Here is a 16154-nt window from a genome sequence, read left to right as displayed (position 1 = left end):
AGTAGATGCAGCCCTGGTGGAATGAGATCTAATCCCCTAGGGGATAATATTACCATGGTGCATATAGCAGAAACAAATGCAATGGCTTATCCATTTGGAAATAGTCTGCTTTGAAATGGCCTTTCCCTCTGCTCCTGCAGCAAATGCCACCAGTACTGGTTCAGATTTTCTTAGAGATTTTGTCCTGTTTAAGTAAAATCTAAGTTGTCTGTGTACATCCAATGAATGCAGAATCCACTCCCCCTTGTTCTGTGGATTGGGAAAGAAAGTTGGCAAATGAATGGTCTGATTAAGAGCCACACTGGATAACACCTTAGGCATGAAGGATGGATTGGTCCTGAGAGACACCCTGTCCGCATGAAAAATAATGAAAGGCTCCACTGCCATTAGAGCCTGTAATTCGGAAATCATTCTAGCTGAAGTGACTGCTAAAAGGAAAACTGTTTTCCAGGAGAGAAATTTTAAGTATGCAGTAGCAGCTGGCTCGAAAGGAGGGAGAGTGAGTTTTTCCAATACAAAATTGAGGTCCCAGGCAGGGGTTGGAGCTTTCCTGGATGGTCTTAAGTTTTTGGCCCCTCTGAGATACTGCTTTAGCAGAGGATGAGAGAAGAGGGGAGGTGGTTCTGTGTTGTAATGAGCTGAAATGGCTGAGGCATGGACTTTTATGGAAGAAAAGGAAAGGCCCTTGTGAAGCATCTCAGTTAAGTATTGTAAAATCTGAGGAATATTGGGCACTGCTGTGCTTATCCCTTGTGATTGATTTCAGGCACAGAATCTTTTCCATTTGTCAGCATAAGATTTTCTAGTACTAGGCCTTCTTGCTTCCAAAATGACATCCATCACAGCTTTGCTGAGGGATGCTAAGGGTGAATTTAAGATTCAAAGTTTGGAGCTGAGTGTGCAGAATTTGGTTGTTCTGCTGAGACAGTAAGTAAGGTGTCTGAGGCAGGTGCCACGGTGGAAGGTGTGACACATTGCGCAGGAATGGGTACCAGTGTTGCCGAGGCCAGTCTGGGGCAATCAAAATAATTTTTGGTTTGTCCTGTTTGACTTTTAGTAGAACTTTGGAGAGCAGAGGCAGAGGGGGGAAATCATAGACCTGGTTTTTTCCAGCTGAATGATAGAGCATCCACTTTCCAGGCTTTTTTGTGATGACTTCTTGTGCAGAATTTGTCCAACTGATAGCTCTGGGGTGAGGCAAAAAGATCTATGTCTGGACTCCCCCATTTGCGTGTCAACATGTTGAAAATCTGTGGTGCCAGTTTCCATTTGTGTGGGTCCATGAGATTTCTGCTTAGTTCGTCTGCCAGAGTATTCAGCTTTCCTGGCAGGAATTGAGCTTGTAGTTGTATTTGATAGGTCAAGGCCGTGTTCCACAATGCCATGGCTAGTCTGCAGAGGGGGTAGGAATGTGTACCCCCTGCTTGTTTATGTACCACATAACTGTGGTGTTGTCTGTTTTTATCATTAATTGTCCTGGATGAAGGTAGTCCTTGAAGGCTGTCAGTGCATTCTGTACAGCTAGCATCTCTTTTTGATTGATATGAAGGTGCACTTGATTTGTGCTCCATTTGCCCTGAATGCACTTCCCTGCCAGATGAGCCCCCCAAGCATAGTCTGATGCATCTGTAGTTAGGGTTTGGGTGGCAGGGGGTGGAGTGAATGGCAGTACCTTATTTCGGTGGCAGGCCTCTGCCCACCATAAAAACTCTAGTTGCAGGCAAGGTATGATAGGAATCACTGTTTCCAGGCTGTGACAATGACGACTCCATAAACTTTTTAGATACCACTGAAGTTTCCTCATATGCAGTCTTGCATATGGAATTAGAAGTATGCAGGAGGCCATGAACCCCAAGGCTTGCAGAATTTGTCTTGCAGATAGCAGGGATTTTGTGGCCACCTGTTTGAAGTAAGCTACTAAATGAATTTGCTTTTCTGGCATAAGGTAAGTCATCTGGGCAGTTGTATTCAAACTTGCACCCAGGAATGTAATTTTTGTGAGAGGGTACCAGTTGTGATTTCTTTTCGTTTATGGTGTACCCTAGACAGGTTAGAACCCTTTTTACAAACGCCAGATGCTTTAGAATAATGTCCCTGTTTTCTGCCTGAATTGGACAATCGTCCAGGTATGAATTTATTTGAATATTTCTTTGCCTGCAAAATGCAATTACTGGAGCCAGGCACTTTGTGAAGACCCTGGGCGCAGTAGATAAGCCAAAGGGCAGTGCAGAGAACTGGTAATGCAAGCAACATGCTTTGAAGTGGAGGTATCTTCTGCAAGATTCCCTGATTGGGGATATACAGGTAAGCCTCTTAAGTCTAGAGTTACCAACCAGGCATCTTTGCCTAGCATAGGTAGTAACTGTTGGAAGAGTCAGCATCTTGAATTTTGGAATGTCCAGAAATGTGTTTAGAGTAGATAAGTCCAGAATTGGACGCCATGATATGTCGTTCCTGGGTACCAGGAAAAGTCTGGAATAGAAACCTTGTCCCTTTTCCTCTTCTGGTACAGGTTGAATAGCCCCCATGTTCATGAGGGACAGTACTTGTTTCTGAGCCTCTGCCCACTGATTTGGTGGCAGGTCTGACCATCCACTTGGGATTGACAATGTGTGGAAATGAAATCTGTATCCCTGGGATACTATATTTAAAACCCATTTGTCCTGGGTTATAAGTTGTCCGTTTCTTGCATGAAGTACCAGTTTTCCCCCCAAAGGGGCGGCTAAAAGGTAAGTGCTTGGTAAGTGTAAAGGGAAGTCATTAAGACTGTTTACCATAGGGAGGTGCCTTGTTTCCAGTTTTGGAGGAGGAGGAGGCACCCCATTGTTTTGTTCTAAAAGTCCCTTGTGACTGAAACCTAGAGCCTTTGGAATGTCTGGGTTTAACATGAGTGGCTCTCAAAGGTACTGGAAAGGACCAGTTCTTAGTAGGCCTCTGCCTACTAAATCTTGGGGGTTGCACTTGTAAGAAATCTTTCACAGTTTGCATAGATTTAGCTTTATCTTCCATCTTTTTTTAAAACTTCTTCAGCCTTATTACCAAAGAGACAGTCCTGTTGTAAAGGAGCATCCAACAAGTTTGCTCTTTGAGCCAAGCATGCCTTCTTAGCACAGACTCAGTTACAGCAGCCCTGCAAGAGGCCTCCAAAGAATCAAAACCACATTGCAAAGTATGTTTTCCAACTTGAATGCAATAAATCCTGTAAATTTTTATTTTCCACGCAGTCAGAAATTAACAATTTTCTGTTTAAGCAGTCCCATGATATGCTGTTGATATTTAAGCATATGAAACTAACAGTTTAAAGCCCTGATTGCTAAGGTTGCAGAAGTGTAAACCTTCTTACCCCATCTATCCAGCAGCCTGGAATCTCTATCCAAAGGGGTAGGATTTTTAGCAGTAGAGGCCTTAATGCCCTTGGGACCCTGAGAAATGGTTTCAGGATCTGCAGTCAGATTTTTGAAAAGGAATTTGTGGGAGTCAGGAGCCCAGTAGTATCTGTCTGGCTTACAAGGAGCCAGAGGCAGAGAATCAGGAGCCATACTAGAGTCTAAAAACAGGAGGTATAGCCAAAGGCCTATGCTGAGGAAGAAGAAGAAAATCCCCAAGTCTCTTTTTAAATTCAGAGAAATCCTGACTTTCCCAGTGGAAATGTTCCCTTAAGGTATGCAAAGTTTCCCCAAAAGAAAAATCCTCAGGGGAGAAGCAGAAGGAATGGAATCTTCTGCGTCAGAGTCCTCATAAGTAGGAATAGAGAAATCCTGTACATTAGAAGAGTCAGAAGAAATAGAATCCTGTTAGAAGATTCATAATCAATGTCTTGCCTAAGCCTCTTAGAAGGGGGGGGGGGGGTTGGCTACCCCTGATCAGAGTAATTAAATCTTCAGCCATTTTGATCATTTGTTTTTTAAGCATAGGGGCCTGCACACGTGGCCCAAGCGTCGGTTTTTTAGACACAGATTTAGATTTTGGCCTTAGTTTTGAAGATGGCGTCGGTTTAATATACAAATCTGTAGGCCTGAAAACACCCTCAGAAGCCAGTGCCTGCACAGCGGCTCCGGACCTATTTAAGGTAGAGACATCCACGGATTCAAAAACTGAAGCATCTCACGGCATACTGGACTCCGAATGGGTCTCAGTAGAGGCCTGTGAATGAAAAGTAGCGGGTATCAGGGGTTGCGAAAGCGCCTCATGGAGTACCGGCGAACTAGCGACTGGCTTAGGAGAAGAGTTGTCAGTTTTGGACCTCGACGGTCTGTCTTTTTCTTTGTGTTTTTTAGATATCCCGGTAGACAGATTGCTAACAGACGACATTTCTGGATAATTAAATCATGAGCCAAAATATTTAGAAGCAAAAATATACTGACATTTAATAGTGCGTTGATTAAATTTAGCACAAAACCGACAGCAAGGTACATTGTTGGTCAGGGCCTAGGCAAGGAACACAATACAAATAAAAATCCTTATTAGGTATTTACTTCCCACAAGTAATGCAATTAACAACTTTTACTGACATCGGTAAGGAGCAAGAAAAAGTTTCCCCAACGGAGTACTTGGCTTTTTAGTTGAAGACTTCGGTTCTGAAACTCGAAAATGAAAATTTCAGGAGTCGGCCGGCCAGCACTTGCGAACTGCTTCTGCTTTGGGCACTGCGTGGCAAGAAAGACTGATGTAATGGCGTCGGCTGCATGTTTTATACCCCTGACGACCGGACGTCATGGAAGAAGGGACAGCAACCGACGCAGGACCCAAGACTTTGTTAATCAGGCCGACTGAGGGCAACCTGTCACCAGATTATCCAAATGTAATGACTGCAACAGTGAAACATGAAGAACATCTGGGAAACAGTACTCTGCAGTTGTTAGTATGAAAATCTGTGGACTTGGAGTAAAGCAAAAAGTCCAGTCCCAGGTTTGAAGCCTGTTCCCAGCATACTCTTAGGGGAAACTGTGTGCTTCTATCTCTGCTTTCAGTGATGCTCCCTTAACAGAGATAGTGTTGAGGACTGAGACTCCCTTAGTTACTGCTCCGGCTTTAAGTAAGGCATCATCACATGACATTATTTGGTGCCAGCAGTGTAGGATTTTAATTGAGCTTTAGTAGCATGGAGGTAGTTGTCAATGAGGTGTGCACTCTTGACAGCCACAAGATAAACATGCAGAGTTTCATTTCACAAAAGTTATACTTATTTTTTAGTCAGTCAGGACAGCAGGTAAAGATGTCAGAGGATTATAGCAAGCTGACCAGGAACTAGTTGTCCAAGGTGTGTGAAGCCGAAGGACTGGTGCATGCCAACTTAAGGAATCAATGATCTCAGCCTTAGTCGCAGCCACAGAGCAGACCAGCAGCTTGGAGGATATCCAGTTTGGCGTTGGGGATAAGCAGCTTTTAGAGACAAAACATTGCACCTTTTCTTTGGAGGACTTATAAATTTGTTTGGATTTAAGGAGACTTGAAATGGAAGCTGAGGAGAGAGAGAATCAGCATTAGTATAAACTGCGGCGTTTGGAGATGGAAGCTAAACGTTTGGAGGCTGAGGAGAGTGAGTAGCAACATTAGCATAAAAAAGAATGTTTGGGGATGGAAGCTGAAGAAAACAAGAGGCAGAGAACATGAAAAGGAGCTTCTAACCATTCAACAGGATCATGGAGGTAACGGGGAAGGAATGACCGAATCTCAGAAGCCATAATGGTCAGCAAACTTTTCCTTAGCACAGGGAGGGAGGTGACTTTGATAGTTTCTTTTTTATATATTTGAGAGGGTATGTAAACAATATGATGTTGACCCCCTTACCTTGTGGTAGAGCTGTTAATGAAACTGCTAAACTGTCTGATATTGACTGTCTGAATTATGATTGTGTAAAACAATGTTTACTGGATTGTTTTAAATTAACTCCTGAAATGTACAGAAAAAAAGGTTGTGAACACAGACACAAGGCAGATAAAAGTGTATGAAATTAAACTGCTGATTTATGTACTTACTTTCACAGGTGGGTGACAGTGTCAGGTCACCACTTTTGAAGGATTGGCAGACCTTCTGGTAAGAGAACAAGCTCTCAGCACTTGTCTGAGGATATGAAGATCTGATTGGCAGACAGAGAATGTAACTTTGCAATTGAGTTGGGGAGAAAACGGGATCTCTACTTGGCAAGTAGGACACCACTTCATAAAGATAGGGATACCCAGTGCTGCACATGGACTCCAACAGAGTTCACCAGTAACAGGGGAAGCCACTAGTTCAAGCACATGGTCAAGATCAGGGATTAGATGTTTTAAATGTAATCAGAGGGGCCAGGTAAACAAAGTAAACTCTATTAACTGGAACTCAAGCAACCAGCAAAAAAAAAAAAAAAAAAAAAAAAATCAAAGAAATACAGTACAGTTTTCATGTGTTGGACTTTGTTTTCTCCAGTAAAAACACATCTTTCCTTTTTAAAGTTTTAAAAAGAAAGACCGGAATAAATTCCCCCTCTCCCCAACCTGAGAACAAATCAAACCGAACAAATATAGGGTACAGTATTAATCAGGCATATTTTTAATAGCAACTCTCAAGCAACCAGAAGCTAGAGTTATCCGGCCATCTACCAATCCCCATGGGTGCCGGTTAACAGAGTTTACTGTACAAATGTCAACTGAAGCAAGGTGAGAAACAAAAGGTGAGGGAGCCAGCAAGTGGAAATGCCAGAATGCCAGTGATAAGTAGTCTGGGAACAAAAGAGGCGCCAAATTATCACCAAAACTTGTATTGCATCTTAGTGGACAGAAGACAGACCACTGCTAAGAGAGATAGCTTCTGATATAACAACTGCAAGGCCTGCAGTGGTTAAGGAGAAGCCGAACTTGCTTGGGCAATCCACGCCAGTTTAGAGCTCAAGGAGGGACCCCATTCCAAATGCCCTTTGCTAGGGTTCATCTTGACTGGGAGGGTGGAAAAGGGAACAAGCAAGTAGGCGTGTTTGAGGATATCCCTGCAGATGTCCTAATAGGGAATGATTCTGATAGTGCAGTAACTTGAGTGCATGCAGTGACAAGCATTCAAGCTTGGAGACAGGCACGTAGGTCTGGTATCCTGGGGAAGACCCAGACAGATCCTATGCATGAAGCTGGTGATGTGGTTACTTCATGGAGGGAGCCACCTTGTAGCAGTGAGCTTGAAAGTGAACTACAGCTGTTGGTAGGTACTGGTGTTCCCCATGGACATGGTGACTTCAAAGACAAAGGTGAGAGGTGGTATCCAGGCTGACAGTGAGGCACCTCTGATAGAGGATACTATGCTTCTTTTGGAAGGGGAGCTAGGAGGGGTCATGAAAGTAGACAAGACAGAAACAGCATTCAGACCCTACTTTAAGTGGCTTGAGGGGGGTAGCGAAGGAGGCACCCAATGCTCAAGAAAAAGGGAAGTCTGAGTAACTGGCTAGCAAGTACACGACCTGGATGCTAGGAATAAAGAAACACAGAAGACTTAGAAAAAATCAGCTACAAAAACTGAGGAAGAAACACTGACTAGGCAGAGTCCTGCAGCTGTTCAGCAACGAGTAGTGCAACCTTCAGACAAGACTTCCAATAACCTACAGGAAGATACAAGAAAACGGCATCAGACCTGGTTAAAATAAACAAAACACTGGTAGAGTATATCAATACAAACAACAAGAGGCTGGAACAAATGGAAGAAGCTTTAAACATATATTCAGATGAGATAAAGCTACAAAAACAGAGATTGAAATGAAGAAGAGGTTGGCTGAATATAACACTCTTCAGGAAGAGATATTTGAAAAAAATATTAGAATTAAAAGGACACAGCATGTAGCGAAAACCTGAGATTTTCAGCTATACCAACAGAAGATAGAAGGAACAGACTGCATTAACTTTATGAAAGCTCAGATAAGCAACTGTACTGGAATTCCACTGCAGGAAGTGTCAGTTGACTTGGCACCATGGATATGCTCCAAACCTAGCCCTAAGAAAACAACCTAGACCTATAATAGTAAAGAAGCAATCCAACCAGCAGAAGGAGTTGATTCTAACAAAACTGGAAGAAGGACAAAATACTGAAAGTAGGAGACAGCAGGGTGTTTGTGAAGAATGATTACTCATTGTACCCTAGGCAAGAGAGAAGTAAACTCATTCCACTACTCATAAAATGTTGAGACAGGTGTGAGATTCCAACTGCTGTATCCAGCTGTCTTCAAGGTATTCTTCCCTGGAGGGACAAAATAATTTTTTGAGAAAGTGCATGCTAAGGAGGAAATACAAAAGTTTGTCCAACAAAAACTGAGCTGTGAAACAGGTGGAGATTCTGCTTCTTGTTCTTCTGGTAATAAAGACCACAGAGAGATTGTATATGTGAAACCTTTTCCAGTATTTCAATGGAAAATGTTGAAACCAAAACCAAATCCATTATACAACAAACCCCAAAAGAAATGGAGTGAAGCAACACAATCCCCTCAGCAAATTCTAAATCATAATTCAGATTACTTCCATACATACAATTAAATGATTAACCCTTGATATAGATCCAAAAGAAATTTGCAAAAGAAAACCTGGTCAGAGAGCAAGCAGCACATACAGAACTATAAAGAGGGAATCAAGTTGTCTGACCCAGCACAGAAAACACAAACCAAGACAAACTCAACTAAAACCCAGGGACACTGCCATAAACAAAAACTCCATGAGATCAGACTAAACTGAAATTTGGAAAGATGAAAGGCAGAACACAACTCACACCTGCTGACCACAACCTCTGTTCAGCAGTGAAAGGCTGAGCACAGCTAGTGTCTGCAATACCCACAACTGATATAGCAGTGATCAAACCACAGCACTTTTACATAAATAGCAAGGACTCTACCACAAGGCCAAATTGAAGTCAACGCAAAAGCCTGTAACTTTAATTGTCATTTATTAAGTGTAATCAGGGACAGTTGAGGAGAGGTATGCTCCCATACATCTCAACCGCTTAGTGCAAGAAATCTGGACAAAGCTTAAAATAGTGGTGGGAGTGGAACAAAAACCCAAAAAAAAGAAGTTATGTACTCACCATAAAGTTCCGTGTTTGTAGTCCATCTCGCCCTTCATTCTTACACATGGGGTTCGGAGCAGATCCTCGGCTTCGACTCTGCCTTTTTACAAGCTCAAAGTCTTCTAGTTGGCTCGTGGCTAGGTAGGTATCCCATGGTTCACCAGTACAATCCCCAGATCTTGTTTGCTGCTAAGAGAAATAATAACCACCATAGAGAAAGAACCCAATAATAAAAGGTCTCCAGTGAATGATAATAGCAATATTTTTCTGTCTCCAGATACTTCCAGAATGGGGTTAGGTGGGTGGGTTGGTAAGAATGAAGGGAGAGATGGACTACAAACATGGAACGTTATGGTGAGTACATAACTTCTTTATGTTCTGTAGTCCTATCTCACCTTCATTCTTACACATGGGACAGCGTTCTTAGCATCTTATTCTTTTGGGGCTCAAGGAAAAATACTCGAGTACCGTGGAACCAAAGGATGCTCTACCCCTGGAGGTTAAATCCAATTTGTAATGAGTAATAAATGTGTGAGGGGTAGCCCAAGTTGCTGCTGCACAAATATTATCAAGTGGGACCCTGGCTTGAATGGCTGCAGAGGTAGACTGAGATCTTGTAGAATGAGCCTTAATTTTGAAAGGTAAGGGCTTACCATCAGAAGTGTAAATGTAAGCTATACAGCTTAGAGATCCAATTAGAGAGGGTCACTTTGGAAACTGGTATTCCTAATCTGGAGTCTGAGAAGGAAATAATTGGTCTGACTTTCTGAATTCCTTGGTCCAGTGCAAATAAAAACGTAATTGTCTATGAACATCCATCTGATATAACCTGTATTCTGCTGCATTGGGAGTGATTAGGGAAGAACACCAAAAGTTCTATGGATTGGTTCAAAGTGTTATGGGAACAGACCTTGGGGATGAAGGCTGGATTAGTACGAAGAGATGCTCGGTCTCCGTGAAATATCAGATAAGGGGGTTTGACAGACAATGCTTGTAATTTTGACACTCGTCTGAGAGATGTGATTGCCACCAGAAACAAAGTTTTCCAAGACAGAAATTTCAAAGGCAACGAATGAGAAGGCTCAAAAGGTGGAGACGTTAAATTGGATAGCACAAAATTCACCTTTGAGGAAGGTCTTGCACAACCTATGTCACAACAGATTACAATCTTGTAGGCCTAAGTGAAAATTAGAAATCACTGCCAATTGAACCTTGACTGTGGCAGCCGCAGATCCCTGGTGGAAAAGTTCAGACAAAAATTCCAGAACTACCGGAATGGAAGCGGTATAAGGGTCAACATTCATTTTCTCAGCCCAACTAGAGAACCTTTTCCATTTACTGGAATATAAATTCCTAGTGAAGGGTTTATGAGAGGACGTAAGGATATGAGTCATGGAGGGTGAGAAGTCATGAAGCCTGACTAGGGATGGAACTGGAGCAGCCAAGCAGTCAAACTGTGTGTGTGCAAGGTGAGGTGAAGTGAACCTGACATGTGTGTCAAGAGATCTGGCACTGGGTCCACAATCCATGGATCGTCTAGGAGGTGAGGGCCGAGAAAGGGGAACCAAACCTGTTGAGGCCAGTAAGGTGCAATGAGGATCAGTTTGCTTCCCAGCTGTTTCACTTTCTGAATCACCTTGGATATAAGAGAAAAGGGAGGGAAAGCATAAAGGAGACTCGGAGGCCAATCGTGAACAAGTGCGTCTCCCTGTAACTCCCCCAGAGGGGGGATAAGGGAGAAATAGCTGCTGCATTTGGCATTGATTGGGCTGGAAAAGAGATCGCAGCAAGGCTGTCGCCATCTGCGGAAAATCTGCTCCGCTATATCCTGCTTTAGTGACCACTCGTGAGGCATCAAAATTGCCCAGCTGAGTTTGTCAGCTATCATGTTGGTTGTCCCCAGGATGTGTGTCACCACCAGACTGGGAAGAAATCACCCATTTCCAAACCTGAATGGCCTACCGACATGTTGTCTGATTGTATTGCAATCATCCTAAGAGGAAGAAGGTCGTGAAGTGCTTGCAATGCCAGCAGCACTGCCCTCATCTCTAGAACACTGATATTCAGGTGAGCCTCATGATCTTGCCATGTGCCTTGGACAGTCCTGCCTAGATAATGCCCCCCCCCCACCCTGTGAGGCATCCGTGGTCACAGTGGCAATGGGTTGGCGAGGGGCAATGGGTTGGCGAGGGACAAAGGGAGTGCCCATGGTTAACTGATTGGGTTGAATCCACCACATGAGGTCCTTCTTGCAAGAGTATGTCAGCAAAATATGATGAGTTAAGGGTAGTTGCTGAAAGGACCACTGGGACAACGGAAGTCACTGAAGGATCCGCATGTGTAGTCTGGCTAGCTGCACTAGCAGTATGATAGAAGCCGTGGTCCCTAGAAGCTTTAGAAGAGTCTTGGCCTTGACTTTTCGGAGGGGGAGAAGATGGTGAATTTGAAAAAACAGATTCTGTGCTCTTTCTACTGGAAGACTAGCTAACATGGCTACTGTGTCTATTTCTGCACCTATAAAAATCACAAAAAGAGAGGGCAATAAGGCAGACTTTTCACAATTGATAGTAATCCCCAACTGGGCACAAAAGCTGAATAGTAGTGTCCCTGGTCTGAAAAAGTAGATGCTTGGTGTGGGCGGTCAGAAGCCAGTCGTCCAGATAAGGAAACACCTGGAATCCTTGACATCTCAGGTGAGTTGTCACTACTGCCATACACTTGGTGAACACCCTGGGGGCAGTGGTGAGACCAAAGGGCAGAGCATGAAACTGGTAGTGACTGGCTCCCAGCAGGAAGCATAGATGACTCCTCAACACCCTGTCCAGTTTTATGTGGTAGTAAGTATCTTGGAGGTCTACTTGAGCACATCCAAGTGTCTTTCCTTATTAACGGGAGAATAGACTGCAGTGTCACCATCCAGAACTTGCCCTTCTTTATGGATTCATTTAATTTGCTGAGGTCCAAGATGGGCCCCTCCAGCCCCCTGTACGTTTTGGCACTAAAAAGAATCTGGAATAATTTCCGAATCTGTCTGGTCTGCGTAGACGGTTTGGATGACTCTTTTTGCCAGCAACCTGTTGACCTCCACAGTTGCTTGATCCCTGTGATTGGGTGTAACATCCGAGATCCTCTTGGGGACATGACGTGGCAGAGAAAAGGGTATGGAATAACCTCTGGTAATAATTCTTTGTACCCATCTGTCTTGAGTGATACTTAGCCAGGCTTCTGGATACAAAGAAATGCAACCCCCGACCGGCTCCAGAGAAGCAAAGTTGAGCCCCACATCAGGAGTGCTGGTAGGGCCGGCCCCGAAACTAATCACAGCCTCCCTGATTTTGCGGTCCAACCCTGCCTCTCGGGCAACGTCTACCATTTCCTCCTCCTCCTCTGCCTTTGAAGGAGGAGTCACCCTGAGCATCCTGGAAAAACCTCTGGGACGTCTTGAACCACATTTTACCACCTCTCTGACCCTTAGGGTATGGTCTAGAGGGGACGGTAAACCATACTCCCACGGTAGAGTGTGTTTTACCTTCTTGCTCGCACCGGGTGAGTGTATCCTTTACCTTAGGTCCAAACAATGAAGAACCGTCGAAGGGGGCATTGGTACATGTAGACTTGAACGGTTCCGCAAAATTACACAAGCGCATCCAGGAATGACGTCTTAGGGAAATTCCTGAACCCACTGCTCTGCTCGCTCCATCAGCTGCATATGAGATGAGCCTCATGGATGAGTTGACAATAGAGTTCAAGGTGGACAACTGGGGCAGACACCTTCTCAGGGACTCACTCAGTGGATGTACCTTATAGAGTCACTCCTAACTCCTTAAGGAGATCTCTCTGAAGCCTCGTGAAGTGTGTAAGGTAGTTTAGCGATCTAAGAGTAAATCCCGCTGATGAAAAGATATGCTTCCCGTATCTGTCCATCATTCGAGACTATTTGGCGGATGGACAGAAGTAGTAGTCTCTGCTAGCTCCTTCTTAGTGGCCACCACCACCACCATGGCATTTACGGGAACACCCTTTGACAAAAACTCCTTCTCCTTGGGAGCTGATAGAAATTTATTTGGTCTCCTGGGGATTGGCTCCATGGCATCAGGAGTATCCCACACCTTCCGACTAATGAGCTCTTAACAGTTCTTCGAAAGGTGGAGACACCCTAGAGGCTGAAGGTTGAGACCCGAAAGTCTTCAGGTACACAGACTCCTCATCAGAAGGGATGACAGTGGGCCAGCGGCACCTCCAGGATGTCTACAAAGGAGACATCAGAGGACGACTTGGGGGACCTTTCTGACTCCTCACGGTCGGTGCCTGAGGTAAGAGACTCATCCTGGTAGTCTACCTGCTTCCGCTTGCATGTTCACTTCCATGGCGGCTCCTCAGAAAGATATTCCAGGGAGGTCTCAGAAGAATGGGGGCCACCAGCCGGTGGCTCCTGAGGCTGCGGGTCTCTGCTGTCCAGAGAGGGAGTAGGTGCTGAGACAGAAGTAGGTGCCCTAGGAGGAAGAGTGTCAGTACCCCTGGTAGGAGCTGATTGGGGCAGCACACTCATCTCGAATGCCAGCCTCCCTGGCTCTGAGGAGACAGAGGACACCATCGGTTCCAGAGCCATCGGCTCAGAGATGGATGTAGGATCCAAAATCACCCTAGCCGACGCGTTGAGAGGAAGGCTCAGAACTGAAGAGGTTCGGATCCAGGTGTCCCTGTCGGGGCCGACCGGGCAGCTTTGGCTCCTAGACACCACGGACGACACAGTGTCAGAGCAGAACTCTACTCCATAACAACCTCAGGGGAGATGGAACTGAGGGGGTTCCACCAGCGGTACCAAGCACTCCGGCTCCGAAAGACCAGCACGGCTCGGAGGAGGAATCACAGAAGGGGTAACAGACTCAAAAAGCCCCGGAACTGACTGGGTTGTAGCCAACAATATTTTAGGTAAGGCAAATGACTTCAGAAGTCTCAGCACTACTCTCTCCACATCTTCTTCCGATAAACCCCTGGAAGACAGAGCAGGAGAATGGGATCTCTGTACTATGGGTGACCTTAATGTAGGGGAGACCGGTAAAGGATCCATAGACCGGCTCCAATGTCTCCATCAGTGGTCAGCTCTGAACTACCTGGTGCCAACACTGTAGCAACAGTAGTAGCAGTAGAACCCTTGAACAGCTCTGAACTCAGTGGATCCGAGGAGGCAGCAGGTTTGTCAGATTTGGAAATTTTGAAAGGCATCTCCGATACACCAGCCAGCACCGGGGAGGGCCTCTTAAAAGATTTAGATTTCTCCTTTTTAGATCCATGAGACGTAGCAGATGAACAGCTAGCCAGATCTTCAAAAGAGGGCTAAAGTAGACCTTTTAGTATGAGTTTGTTTTTCCTCTCCTGCAATACTCTGGCACTAAACGAGTGACAAAAAGTACAGTTGTGTACACTTACCATAAATGTAGATGTTTGAGTGTATTCACTGTTGCAGTCATTACATTTGGGTAATCCTGCTGGCAGGTGGCCCTCAGCTGGCCTGAATTCCAAAGTCCTGGGTCCTGCGTCAGCTGCTGTCACCCCTTCCCTGACGTCAGGTCGTCAGGGGTATAAAAGAAGCAGCCAATGCCATTTTCTTTAGTTTTTCTTGCCCCAGATGTCAGGTGTCCCCTAAAAGGGTTGCCAAAATTTATATATGTGTAATTACATGCACCAATATAAAATTTACCTTCATCTAAAAGCAAATACACCACATAGGTTGTATAAATCAGAGAAGGAAAGATAAGTTCCATCAGAAGAAAAGGGGGATGGTGGGTGGGTAACCTGGATTGCAACAGTGAATACACTCGAACATCTACATTTATGTTATGTGTACACAACTGTACTATGTTCTTAGTGTTTCACTGTTGCAGTCATTTGGGTAGAGTCCCAAAGCCAAGGTTGGGAGGCTGGAGCTAAACAGCATTAGGAGCAGTTATGAGGCCCTGCAGAACTGCAGTGGCAAAGCCTGCCCTAGATTTTGAGTAGAAAGGCAGATGATAGTGCTTTGTAAAGGTGTGCACTGAACTCCAAGTAGCAGCCTCTAAAATGTCCTTGGTGGGTACTCCCCTGAGAAAGGCTGCTGAAGTGGCTGCAGCTCTGGTTGAGTGTGGCCTAATGCCCTTAGGTTCTGGCTTGCCATGGTGTACATAGCAGAAATGAATGCAGTGGCCTATCCACTTTGAAATAGTCTGCTTTGAGATAGCCTTTCCTTGCGATCCTGCAGCATATGTCACTAGTAATTGCTCTGTCTTTCTGAAAGTTTTGGTTCTGTCCAAGTAGAATCTAAGCTGTCTGTGTACGTCCAAAGAATGCAGAATTCTCTCCCCCTTGTTCTGTGGATTTGGATAAAAGGTTGGAAGGTGAATAGTTTTTTTTTTTTTGAGAGCCACACTGGACACCACCTTAGGCATAAATGTTAAGTTTGTCCTCAGAGAGACCCTGTCTGGATAAAAAATGATAAAAGGTTCCACAGCCATGAGTGCCTGTAGCTCTGAAACTCATATTGCAGACAGGAGCAGAGCTGTTTTCCAAGATAAAAACTTTATATCAGCAGTAGCAGCTGGCTCAAAAGGAGGCAGGGTGAGTTTTTCCAAGATATAGTTGAGGTCCAATGCAGGCATTGGTGTTCTCCTTGGAGGTCTTAAATGTTTGGCTCCTCTGAGGTACTGCTTTAATAAGGGATGAGAAAAGATTGGTGGCTCTACATTGTAATGAGCCGAAATGGCAGAGGCATGAATTTTAATAGATAAAAGAGATAGGCCTTTGTCCAGCATCTCAGTTATGTATTGCAAAACCTGAGGAATATTTGGCACAGCTGTATCAGTTCCTTGTGCCTGGTTCCAAGCACAGAATCTCTTCCATTTTCCAGCATAAGATTTTCTAGTACTAGGCTTTCTGGCTTCCAAAATGGTATCCATCACATCTTTACTGAGGGGTGTGTTTTGTATGACTACATTATTCGCCATGCTGTCAGGTTTAAAGTCCTAAGTTGGCTGTGCAGGATCTGACTGTTTTGCTGGGACAGTAGATGAGTTATTTTTGAGGTAAAGTCCAAGCTGGGCATTGAGACAAGCTCCTTAGTATTGGATACCAGTACTGGCGGGGCCAGTCTGGGGCAATCAGTATCA

General features: G+C 44.6%; 1 protein-coding gene across 1 annotated transcript in view; it reads right to left on the bottom strand.

Annotated features, from left to right (window-relative positions):
* The window catches only part of RRP12 (ribosomal RNA processing 12 homolog), a 1805151-nt gene that overhangs the window by 608406 nt on the left and 1180591 nt on the right, over positions 1 to 16154 (bottom strand). The gene's annotated exons all lie outside the window — the stretch shown is intronic.

Source organism: Protopterus annectens, chromosome 14.part0, assembly GCF_019279795.1.
Source record: "Protopterus annectens isolate FY-2018-M chromosome 14.part0, PAN1.0, whole genome shotgun sequence".
NCBI classification, from domain to species: domain Eukaryota; kingdom Metazoa; phylum Chordata; order Ceratodontiformes; family Protopteridae; genus Protopterus; species Protopterus annectens.
Note: the sequence above shows the minus strand (reverse complement) of the source record. Positions and strands in the feature narration are given on the sequence as shown.